Raw genomic sequence first — 13,455 nt, 5'->3', positions numbered from 1 at the left:
AGGAGGTGGAGAAGGAGGAAGAGAGCCGCGAGTGCGACGACCGAGCCACAATAGTGTGCGTCGTTTGTTGTTTCGTTGGCCAATTTTCGGTTTGCAGTTTGCGTTTTCGTGAATCCACGCAATTTAAAGCGTGTCAGCTCGAGAGAGAAGCGGCAAATCGGAGTACGAGTCACAGGAAGAGATATACATGCGGTGAACCCTTCGAGTGGATACAATCACAGTAGAGAGTTATATATTAGCGCGAGTGTATGAGTATCGTCAGTGTAGTGCTAGTTTTTTTCTGCTACTTGTTTTCCTATAGTCCCTCGATGTAATAATACGCACGTATTCTTAAAAATAGTCTACTTCTCTGGCCGTCGTTGCGGAAGTCGCGGGTGGAGGGCCAGACCGAGAGGAACAGTGGAGAGGAACCCAGTGAATCACCTGTGGTGATATGCAGTAAACGGGAGAGGGGAAAACACGGAGAGACGATATATATTTATATATATATATATATATTTTATATATATATACACACACACATTCATTATACATATATATATATATATGCATATGTGTGTGTGTGTGCGCGCGCGCGCGAGTGTGTATACGTATAAAGTCGATATAGAGAACGCGCGAGGGACGAATGAGAAAATACATGCGTTTCGGATCGAGATGAAAGTAGAGAATAGACCGAAAGGAAAGATAAAGGAACAGGAAGAGAAATCTGTCACGTCGTGATCAGCCAGAGAGCGAGAGAGACTCCCGGATATATTCATCATGCATATACACGCATACACACGCATTACATATAAATAGATGCATATATACGTATGACGTTCGTCGCGATACGCATCCGTCGACGTGTTATTCAGTTCCGATCTTCATCTTCCTCGTCTCGTTCTTTTTTATTTGTTTCATTTTTCGTTCCTCCATTCTTCTTCGTTGGATTCCGAATTTCTATTCATCATTTGATATCGATCTCGATTCGTTTATCCCAGTGTCGATACATCGATCTCGCACCACCCAGTTCAGACTCAAAGTCCCCATAGTCAAAATCGGTAGATGAATACTCGATGACAAACGCAATTTCTCGCGAGATAGTCTATTGCTTCGTTGCTCATCGCGAATTTTTCGTGATATTTCATCCCCGATTCATCCCTTGTTGAGAGCGTTACTCTCACTCTCTCTTTGTCTCTCTCCCTTCCTCTCTCTCTCTCTCTCTCTCGCGAGCGAGCGAGCGAGTGCGCTTCGGTCCACCACAACAACGCACGCTTCTTCGCCTCATCCGCTTCTTTCTAACAATAAGCCGATCTTTATTCCCTCATCAACGGTACACGTGTTTCTGCCACTGCACGTGCGCGACCGTGCGCATTCGTTGTGTTGTTTCGAATAGCCTGTTATTCTTTCTCTCTCTTTCTTCGTTCTTTCTGCACACTTATTCGCTTCTCTTGCCCGTGTTTCACCCTCTCTGCTCGAACAACCTACTCTCTTTCGCTTCTTCTCCTCTCTTTCATTCTTGATCCAGTGACGTCGATTCGTCCCAGAAGATCATCGTTGCGAACCTCCTGTCTTACCTTCGTCTCTCGTCGGCCTCGCAGTACCGGAATCTCCTGGGATCCCTACGAGATTTAAGTATCTCTAAGAACGATCGATTCCATGACGGCAGAAATTTTTGTTTTAACCTTCGTTTAATTTTTGTTTCGTGGTGTTCGAGTTGCAAACGCCTACCGTTTCCTCTTTTACACGCTTTGGGAACACATGTGGTGCGCGTTCGCGCCTGAAGCGCACGTTCGAAATTCACAAGTGACACATAGAAGGAATCTCGTATTCGAGTTTCTAGCACCTTCGATCGAAAGAACCGGGAAAACACTCGTAACCGCCGTTGCTTTTCCATTCGTGCGCCGAACGCGATTTCTTTTTAGAAATCTGTCTGCCATCGCCAAACGAAACGCGAAATAGTCCATAACGTGGGATTGTCGTCTTTAAGACTGAATTGGCGAAGATTTATCGAATCGTGATTGATAACCAGATCGAGCACTTTTATCGACTAACGCGTAAACGATCAACGGATTAGATGCTCGGTATGTAACTGGTTCTTCTTACTGAATTTTCCTCTGACTGATTGACGAATGTGCCTAACGACAGTTTTAGATAGCTGCCGGACGTCTGTTTAGCTGTCTGAAGCTGGCTATACCAAGTTGCTCAGATTCTTCGGGCTTCCTCAGTGGGGATTTATCGATTTCCACGACGAAAATAAAGTGGATTATCTTTCGTAGTCGAACCGTGGTGAACCATTTCTTAAAATTTTGTAGAAAGATATTTGTAACTTTGAAATCATAGAACACTTCAGCGGTGGTACCGAATCGACGAATTGTCTGATAATTCTTTCCTGACCATTTTTACGAAATCCGACAAATCTTATCGGCTTAGGTCGTCGTGTGTTTCAGAAATAAATTCTTCTGATCTAAATCGATTCTCTTCTCTTTTATGACAAACGAATATCGACCAAAGGTTCGACTCGAGTGGCTCGATCCAGAAAAACCCGAAGAACTTCCAAACGTACCGCTGCCGCTAAATATAAGCCACAGCGTTTCGTTATTTTAAGAAACATCATCGGTTCGTTCGGTGTATCAGACAATTCTCTTCCCGTTTCAAAGGCGACGCGTTCGTGTCGAATCGTTGGATTAGAATAGCAAGTCGGACTAATAACTGTTTCTTCTTCTTCTTCTTCTTCTTTCCTTTCTCTTGATCTTGTTTCCGCGCGTCGATTTTCGCGTTCACGATCTTTTTTGATTCTGTAACACTTTGCGAACGGTGCCGCATATGCACGCGAAAGGACGCAGTACGCGTGCGTAATATTCGACACGCGCGTCACGACGCAACGCAGCCCGTTTCTGACCGAGACGCGGTTATAAATAAAACGCGCGTCGTGGCCGCGGCACCGCATTACGCTCGGGCCTCTTTCGTGCCGGTATAACAACGTGTCAATGAAAATAGAGACAGCCTGTCTACCTCCGTGTAGAAATCGAGCTCGTTGCACGAATACGTACACCCCTTTCACATCGACGCGCCGCGACGTCGAAAAACATGTTTAGCGCATGATAGTGTCTAGAGTTTTGGTTCACAGGGAAATAAAGGAAATTAAACGGGACATGTTGGTTCTAGGTTAATTGACTATTTGGCAACCGATTTAGGATTATTACTATATAATTTAAAGTATAGATGTTTGATAATAAAATTTTGATAATTTAAATTGATTTGATAAAAAGTAGAAGTTATAGAGCTACTAAAACAAGTTAATGTTTTATTCTAGTTAATGAAGAATTATATATATCATTATGACTTTGATTATCTAGATTGGATTTGAAACTTGAATTGGTTAAAATGTTCAATATTTAAACAAACTATCAGAAGGTAATCATTGGTTTGATAATTAATTTAATATTTTCTTTTAGTACTCTTATCATGATTCGCTGCAAACGTATTTTTAAACGTTCAAATTTCACTTGAAATTTTGGGCCCGTAATAATATAATAACATTACAATCAAAGTTTTAAAAGTCCACCAACGATCGGATATCGAACGTCAATTCTTTTCCTATTGTCCAACGAAACATACGGTTTGTAATTGCGCTAATCAGATCGATCGCTCGGTAATCGCGTTAAGTGCGACATCGTAAGCGCTTTAATTATTGGAATTTCCTAGCGTGTGAATTTTGACTATGCGACATATCGTTACCAAGTTCGATCGCCTGTTTCAAGTTTTGCACACATATACCAAGTGACTTGAGAAGATAAAACTCGTCAATTTGTTTATATTATCTTTTAATCGTTTACACATTTTATTTTCTATTTGAATTGATCTCGTACTTGGTACTTAAAAATCATCAGTTACATGATTTATTAATGCTTAAAATGGAAACTATGTAGTATTTTAAAATAGATAGATTTTATCAATGATTCTTAGTACCTGATTCATAGTAATATTTGCGTGTTATATTAGAGAACAAAATTTCGAATGATAAAACAGATCTTGTTTTGTTCTTACCCATTTATACGCTTTGTTAATTCTCTGTTTCTTAAGTTTTCCATAATTTCCTGAAATTTTGTGTTGACTTTTGTCGATATACAGTTGCTCAAAGATTTCCAACAAATAGAACTAACGGACTCGAGCTTTGCAGTCAGATATATACACTTGCTCACCTAACGGCGATTAACCGAATTGATCTCGTTATCTAGCAATAATTCGAGGCTGTCGTGCACGGTTGGCGGTCTTGTCTCGCGCTACACCGACTGTACCCGATAACGAGTCAATTATCGATCGAACCTTATCGTAACCAAAGCTTGCTGATATGTTCGATGAGTATGCCGAAGAATGTATAGCTGTCGTTAATTTCAGATTTCCAAGAAGATACAAATTCATCTATACGAGATTCTTTTACGAAATTTGATCACCTCAGAAAAGCTAATTTCTATTCACATTCTATCGTATCTTTTAAAGAATCATATTGATTTTGATGATAGTCTTTAAAAAGGATCCGATAGATCGATAGGAAGGGGTTTGTATCGTATAGAATTTCTTTTTCAAACCTCATTGGATTTTTCATAGGTCGTTGTGCGTTCGCACAGATCCTCGCATATTCTGGTGTTTGCTTAGGAGAGGAGATCTCGCGCACCCCCTTTGCTCTTTCCGTGTCGCGGGACGTTGCCGCGGGACGTTGGCGCCGGACGTTGCCGCGGGACGTTGCCGCGGTTCGTTGCCACCGTGAATATCAGGCCAGCTGTCTATGCTTTTATCATAAAACAGGTCCGTTGGCGAATGGTGCACGCGACTGAGCCACGCGTAAATCGGAATTCCAAATTACAAGAGGGGGAAAAGTATTGGACCGATGTCACCAGAAAGTTACTATCGAATAATTTCATTCTCTTATCTACTATCGCATAATTTATTTCTCCAACTATTCGCCAGAGATTATGTCAGTTTTAGAAGAGAAAAGAAATTTAGTATCGATTTTCGCGATCAAAGAGAATTTGATATAATAGTTTAATGAATTATTAGATACAATAAACTGTACGTAAATTGTACCCAGCAGTAAACGTAAAAGACAAATCAAATTTCAAACGAAGGAAAATTTATTTCTGCAGCTTTTTTGTCTCTTAAAATGTCGATTGTAACCAACGAAACGCAAAGTATCGAGTAAATACCACTAGTAATCGTGACAGAGTAAACCGTTGAAAAGGCTCACGCTCGCGTCGCTTTCGCCGTCAAGGGACACGTGCCATGAGCCATTTTACTTCTCTGCAGCGAACGTTAAACGAGGAAGAATCGTGCACGGTTCCAGCAGTTGCAGGATAAGTTCTTGGAACAAATAATCGGCAAACTCGTCGCGTAAACGTACGCACGAGAATAGTAGCTCGGTGACCGAAGACGGCAGGCTTGATGTTGAACTGTGATGACCGCGAATCGCTGGCGGAAAGTACTCGAAAGCGTCGTGATTCTGTCGTGTGTTGGCGTGCCGGTGCACAAACCAGACTGACGGATAGCAGTAATCGAGGAAAGACGATCAAGAAGAAGAAACAGTTTCGCTAGACAGTTGTCCATTGTCTTGAGTTTTTATCTCGTGAGCTGCCTCGTCGTAAACAGCACGCATCTTCCAGCCGAATCATTAACCCACAGAGAGGTATGAAGCGCAAGCTGGAAGATAGTTAACGATCGTGCAATGATGTCGAGCGTTGATTCACAGCGCAGGATCGTTTGTTTCCTGTAGAAGTAGAACAATGGATCACGAGGATCGAACTCAAGTTCGTTGACGTGGTCGACCGATCGAAAGAATCCGGTAAATGGACCAACAACAGCCTGGCGGTCAACGCTAATAGAGAAGAGTGGACGATAACCGATATGTAACAGAGCGACGCTCCTGCAGAACCAGTCGAACGACTCGATGGTATCGGAACCCCGCAGCCAGGTTCCAACAAGGTGTGAAGCACGTATCGTACAAGTATACGTATATATCGAAAGTCAATCCGGGAGTTCGTTAACGCGAAGTAAAGCGACTAGCTGGGCGGGGAATACCAACAGGAAGAGGTGAGCACACCCGGAGAGTGAGCGGTCTATGACGTTACCGGTGACTGTCTACGTCACGTTAACGGTAACGGTAATCCTCGTACACAACACGCACGCGACCTAGTCGCAACGCAGCAGCGCGGAATAAAGCAAGTGGAGAGTGGCTAGCGAGCGAGCGCCTCGAGCAATTTAAAAGTGAAACTGTGACGATCCACCGGCACTCCGACGCGGCGATTCCCCTTTCTCCTATTTGCCCCGTCCCTATTTCTCACTGTCTGCTTCATCTTCCGTTCCTTTCTCATCTTCCGTTCATTGTGATCAACGCGCGACTATCTTTCTTTTCTCCGCTTCTCTCTCTCTCTCTTTCTCTCTCTCTCTCTCTTTCTCTTTCTCTTTCACTTGTATTCCTCGTCGTTTCGCCGCCCGTTTCTGCGTTCCTCTTCTCTTCGTTTCTCGGCCCCCTTCCCTTCCGCCCCTAGTCGTCTCGTGATTGTAACACGGAAGGGAACGCGCGGCGCTCAGTGAAAGTGATCGACATCACGATTTTCCTGGCTAGCGAACCCGCTGGGCTTGGCTTACTCGACGACAGGTCCGATACTACAAGGCAGATAATCCGCGACGGAGAATGACACGCAGGTGCGACGAGTTGGGGAGTAGCTGAAGGCGGCCACGATCGCGACCGGCCCGGTGTCGTCCACGCTCGTACTTCCGGAACACCGCACAGGTGGGGAAAAGAGGCTACGCTAACACCTGCCGCTCACGTTGATGGCCGATCATCGACGAGCCAAAAATGTAAGTTGTACCATGTACGCCATATGCCGTTAATATTGATTCTCGGCATCGATCCCTTCGATTTTTCAGTACGTTCTCGATCGATGAAGTAAAAACATCGGTATCCTGTTCTTTTCATGGAAGAAGCTTTCAAAAGCAATCAGGCGTTTGTGGGATCGATCGTCGTTTTTTATTAACTTTCTGTAATGCCTTCCGAGTTACAGATTACTTACATACATAGCTATACGTCTACGTTCTTTGAAACTTTTTATTTATCTATTACTGTGTTATTTCGTATATTGTTAGGAATTGGGACAATCATTAATAGGAACAATCTACCAGTATCTGTTGGTAACTTTATCAGATTTCGTTAGCAATACTAATTGTACTGTTACGTTACAAGTTATATCATCTATCTATCGATATTATTCTATCGATTATGTATGGATTAGATTATCCGGTAAATCATAGTCCAGCAAAATCTGCAAACACATAATATCCAAGTATCCAGAGTAGAATGCTTTAATATTTTTGAAACTTAACAGGGATTGATATGTGTAAGAATTCGTTCGTTCGATACCAACAATATCATTATCTGAGAAACGCGAAGAAAGAGTGTTCGCGAGTCTAGTGTACCGTTGCTAGTTACAGAATGGAACTTTACTCTTGCGGTAGAAAGGAAAGGAAACAGATAGAAACGACCTCTAAGCTTGCGGATCGAGTTTCACTGCTTCACTGTCTCTTACCGCGACTCGTTCTCATTTTCGCGTGCTCGAGAGCGTTTCCCTTCCTCCGTGAAAGAAAAGGAATCTGCGATTTACTCTACGCGAAGTCATTGTCTGCGCGCGAGTAGATTCCTCCGACAATTTGTTCTCATCGACTACCGCTAGTTTCATTCACGGCATATTAAAATACACATTCTAGGATTTCTGATAAATATATCTACGAGTCAGCAGAGATAATTTTATACATTGGGAAGGTCTTAACATTCTTCTTAAGATCTTAACCTGTATCTTTTCAATTTTATACAGTTTATATTCCGGTCCTTGATACATAATTTTATAACTTTAATGTGCGAATTGTGGATACCTTAATGAATTAATTTAGTTCGGAGTAATAATTATAATTATTATAATTATTATTAGTCAATAATAATTATTAGTAAGTATTCAAAGTATTATTAGTATAATTCAAAAAATTAGTAGCATTTATTCAAAAAATTGAATAATCATGTATTCGACCCGAAATAACTCTCAAGTGCTGCAATCTACAAATTTTGATGTGCACGCATCGGAATTTGGAAATGTAGGGCGACGAGGGAAAACGAAATTCCACTCGTTCGAAATTCGGCTGATCCCCTCCGAAATCCAGTGCAACGAGTACAAAAGCGAGTGGACTTGACCGGATTGGAAGGTAAAATATATGCTTGGCCGAAATTCTTCAGTAAAACGTCGCAGACATTCATCTGGTTACATTTCTATGCGACTCCCGTTTCGTCTCGAAAAGGGCGTCGCGCGCGAAATCGAACGAAAGGATGTCGCGAAGTGGAATGTTCATCAAGCGTTATTCATTTTCCAAGCAAAATGACACCTCTGCTTCTTAGGCAGAGAGGATTTTCTTTTTGCAATACTATACATTACATTCAAATGTTTTCATTTAACTTCACAAACGTTCCAAATTCCGTATCAAATTATGAAACTATTTTCATTTATTATTTCCAACTGAATATCCGAAACTCAATGGACTATCCAGTGATTAGTATTAATCGCTTCCTTTTAAATTACTCTATAAAATACTCCAGGCATAAATGCCTTGGAATCACTAGAATGATCACTTTCTTCTTCCAAAAGAAGGGGTTGTAGGGAGAGAAATTCTCAAAAAAGGAAAAGAATTACGAGAAGAGAGATTCTGTAAAAGAGAGAGGATGGCGAGAAGGGAAGGAAGGAGAGAAAGAAACGATGATATCAATAGGGGAAGAGAGATTGCGTATCGAGTGGAAAGGTTCGTTGCACCGGAAGGGTGAGCGCTGGTTAATTTTGTATCGACGGAAACCTATGGTTTGTGCCCGCAGAAATGCCTATGCCTATGTAGGTTAATTCGTGCTCGATGGGAATCGACCTACGGAGGAATCGCGACATGGGTCAGGTTAACGAATAGGGTAGGTTAGGAACGTGCGAATCTCGGTGCACGTGGCGCGCCATATCCATACCTGTCCCGCTTTTCTCTCTTCGTCTCTCTTTCTTTCGTTTTCTTTTCCCCATACACCTCACTCTTTTTCACCTTATACGCAAAAACGATCAATTATTCTATTAATAATACAAGGAATACTTTCATCCCATAATTTAAATATTTCTTTACTGATTGAATATATTTTATACATTAAATATTTTATACATTAACACTTAAAATTAATGTGAAAATATACATACTTGTGAAATATAAATATGGCAAGCAAATAGAAAGTCACGGCAATTTGAAAACATTTTTTAAACTATCTATAAATAAAGCACGTACGTACAGTTTTATGTATTTTATAATTCTACATATATGTAAGATCAGCTAAGATATCCCTGTTTTCTTTAAAAACTAAGAAATATAATTATTAATTTTCAAGTGAAAAATACCTGTACATAACCGCATATCATGAATCAGAAAAGGCGATCTCAAATGAATATTAATCTAATATATTAACAATTCTAATTCATCTGGAAAAGATACTTTTAATTCTTTAATAAATTCTCTGATATTTTAATGCAGCCAAAATATACATTTCATGATCATGATCAACGGACAACGGTATCTCCCTTCTTTAGCTACTACACTTTACTTGCTATAGCAAACATTTATCTGTAAATCTGCGTTTAACATAAAATAAATGTGCTTTTTTCTCGTAAACAGATTGCAAACTTCTCCTTAATTTTTCTTTGAATATTTTTAATATGAAAATTCAGATTTTCGCGAGAAAAATGAAATACTTTATCGGCAACAATAGACGCATCGGTGAATTAAATTTTTTTGAGAGAATTGGTGACCATAAGAAATTCAAGTTTCTACTAAATAAGTCGATTAAAACATTTAAATTGTATATATATACATATATATATATATAGTGTACATAATAACATTTAAATTGTTCCCACGAAACATTCGTTTTCAGATATCCGTAAAATTATTCACGCTTGTCCATGAACGTATGTTAATAATTTTAATTACCGGAAAATACTAGAAATAGTTTGCGAACGCAATCAAATCGAACGCATAAAATCATTTCGATCGATGAAAAGGATTCCATCGCTTTTGAAATCCAGTTTAATTTTCACAGAATTCGCGTGTTCGTATTTCCACCAGCGGAAAGATATTTCTTTTGCTCTGAAACTGTACGAAGGATAAAGAAAATATAAATTTTCGATATTTACGCCATATTCATTTTAAATAGTGCTAAAATAACGTTAAACTCACATTTTAAAACTAAATTCAAACTCTGAGTTATGCTGATACTTCCAGTATCTGAATTAATTCCTTTATCGATTACCATTATTGCCAAAAAATATTTCGCTCATTTTATAATCTAGTTTAGTAGCATTTATAATAAAAACAAAAGTAAAGTTTAAGTAAATTTCAATTGTAGTTAACCAGCTGCAGAGTATAACTCACAATTTACAGCTTCAAGATATTCTTTCAATTATTTTGCTTGAATCCTAAGTCCCACGCCTTACATTCAATAAAAACGTTAAATTCCAAGAGCGCGAGTTTCAAAATCCACAACGTCGAACGATATAGCACGAACTCACTCGACAACTGACTTCAAAAAACCATTTTACAATTTGAACGCCCCCAAACGTCTCCTATTTTATTCATCTTAAACTCAAGAAAACACTCATGGCTGCAAAAAGCGCCACGTTAGAGTTTACCTTGTGGTTATGTTCATTCGCGATATTTTGTGATTGTAATGTTTACAGGCCATCAGTACGGACTGTTCTTGTCTTTGATATCGACTAACATTGGAAAGTGTCTCTCCACGTTTGTTCGTCGGTGAATGGTAACAGCGGGGACCATTTATCTCGTTTCCGGTCTCACCACGAGTATTTCAATATACTAAACAGATGCATTCCGCATATCTTTACCATAATTGTCCTCCGTCACTACGATCGACAATGACCACGGGCCAGAATGCAAGAGCAGTGAAAAGTTGAGGCAATACCTCGCGGTTTGAATGCTTAAAAAATTCGCTGAACGCAAGCGTCGAATTTGACGTCATGAGATATGTGAAGCTTGTACCAGAAGAAGAGTTAGACGACTTACAATTATGAAGTAGGAGTGGATAAAGATAGATAGATGGAATTAGTTAATCTCGTAGGATCAGAATTTTGTTTCCTTGAACTGACCCGAACAACGTGTTTGCATTCGATTAAATCTTATAGAGACAGCTGAAGGTACAGAGCACTATAAAAATCATTTGTGTGGAGATCGGTGATTTTGTACGATACATTTCAAGATTACGTAATTTCACGTCGTGTCCGTGATATAAATACGACGGTAAACGTGGTTGATAGCGTAGTTACCTTGGTATTTTAACTAGTAAATAAAGATATGTACTTGAACGTAAATTCTGAATAACTTCTGAAAAACCAACTAAATCGTTAAATCGCAACTGAAAATTAATGACAAATTACTTTCTTTTAACAAATTCTTACGACAGTTTTTTTACGACATTTTTTACGCCCGTTTCTCTTTGGATTCTCTTCACAATAGCGACCCGAAAACGACAGTCACGCATATTTTTGATGAACGTGTTTTTTCCCCACATTGTATCATTGGACTATCGATAGAAACTGTCAAATTGCTGGGCGTGACCGTATTTCATACATATACAACAGCTACGGCCAGTTTGTATACAACTTCCTTAGCTCGCGTTGTTCATTGTGACAACAATTAGTTCGGGCGGCTTGTGCTTTCATTCGTCAGCCAATGGAATAGATTTCTTTCGGTTGTTCCACTCGGAACTTCAGAACAGACATATCGCAACGATTATTCGACCTCTTTTTTAGCGTTTCCGCTTTTTTCTTTCTTTTCATGCATGATTATTTGATAATATACCTGGTCGTACTCGTAATGATTCATACGCGCGACAGCGATATTTCCTTCGATAGTTGGTCGGCTACCCAACTTGATTTACAATCTCATTGTATTTGTCACGAACCACGGGTACATCTGTCTCGCTCTTGTATGCGAGGTGTTCCGGATGTGTTGGCTCATAGAGGCGTCTTCTACTCGTGTATTTCGTCAGAGAAAAATGGAACGAGACGAAGATGTAATCGAAAGGTTATTCTTGACATGCACGATGACTTGTAACTTATATGCCTATGCAACTATAATTTGTATATATTACTTACTGACCACTATAGCCTCTTAATGAATTAGTACAGCTCTATATCAATAAATAATCTGTTTGTAATTTATAGTAACTACTTATTACAGTAATCTATAAATTTCAAATTAAGATAAAGATCGTAATCAATTTTTCGTGCAATATGTACTTGTAAAGAGTTAAGTCTTTCCATTAAATTATATTAACAAATATATTATTCATCTATTAATGCGTTAAGGAATAAAATACATTGACATACATAAGCAATTAACTGAAACGTTCACATGGAACAGAATCTCGCAGCAACGATGATGCAACTAAAAATTGAAGCGAAAGATGTCGAAGTCGATCGATCGACGGAACGAATGAACGAACGATTGTGTAGCGGACGATTGTCGAGAATAGGACATCCATAGCCATAGTCACGACGCTTGCACGGCTATCGAAATAAGTAACGATACTTCGTGAGCTGTGCCCTATCCATCGAACACGAACCGACCGTCCGTCCGTCCCGCATTCCCCTTGTCGATCCATTGCGCGTACTATACTGTGCTAAACTGCCTTTGAAATTCCATCATCGAAAACAGTGAGCTCTCTGCTACGGTGAAATTGCCAGATTCCCCGTCATAAAACCGATACGTCTACCGGTCGTTCGTCAATGTGCGCCGAGGAGAACAGGCTCGAAACCAACACGTCTGGATTTCGTTTTCACGTCGACGCGAGGCATCGTTTTTCTAGGCCCGCGTGCGTGAGCCTGCAATGGAAAAAGACCGCCCTTCTGCCTCCTTCGCCCCTGTGTCGCGGCGCGGCATGCGGTATAGCCTCGCGTGGTGCACACCACGCCACGCCACGCCACGCCGCACCACGCCGCGCCACTCCTCCTTTCTTCCTCCTCGCGCAGTTACAAAACTCACGCATAACCGTAACTCGCGCATTTCCGCGGTTTTCAGGAGCGACCGGACAGCAGCAGCCGGCCTATGTACGCTGTATACATAATGGGCGGCTAGCACAAGAGATGGAAAGCTCCCGGAGAAGCTTGAAGAAAGAGACGCGGTGAAACGGAGATCGAAGCAGATCGAGCGGGGTAGACGGCCACGTTGGAGACAGAGAAAGAGAAAACGCGGAGAACGATAGAGCGTTGAGATGTGCAGACGAGCCGTAGGGAATAGGGAGGGGACACAGAAAGAGAAGGACAAGGCGCAATGTGTACGGTAGCGGGGCGCTACTCATAGGATCGGTGTGTGTCGCGCTGGAGGCCGGCCGAGGTCGAC

General features: G+C 40.8%; 1 protein-coding gene across 3 annotated transcripts in view; it reads left to right on the top strand.

Moving 5' to 3' along the window:
- Nucleotides 1-4,629: 4,629 nt before the first annotated feature.
- The window catches only part of Hr4 (nuclear hormone receptor 4), a 148,538-nt gene continuing 139,712 nt past the window's right edge, over nucleotides 4,630-13,455 (top strand). For all 3 annotated transcript variants that reach the window (XM_072022990.1, XM_072022986.1, XM_072022987.1), the window contains exon 1: nucleotides 4,630-6,837. The gene's annotated coding sequence lies outside the window, so the exon portion shown is untranslated. The remainder of the gene's footprint in view (nucleotides 6,838-13,455) is intronic.

Source organism: Bombus fervidus, chromosome 3, assembly GCF_041682495.2.
Source record: "Bombus fervidus isolate BK054 chromosome 3, iyBomFerv1, whole genome shotgun sequence".
Taxonomy (NCBI): Eukaryota; Metazoa; Arthropoda; class Insecta; order Hymenoptera; family Apidae; genus Bombus; species Bombus fervidus.
Note: the sequence above shows the minus strand (reverse complement) of the source record. Positions and strands in the feature narration are given on the sequence as shown.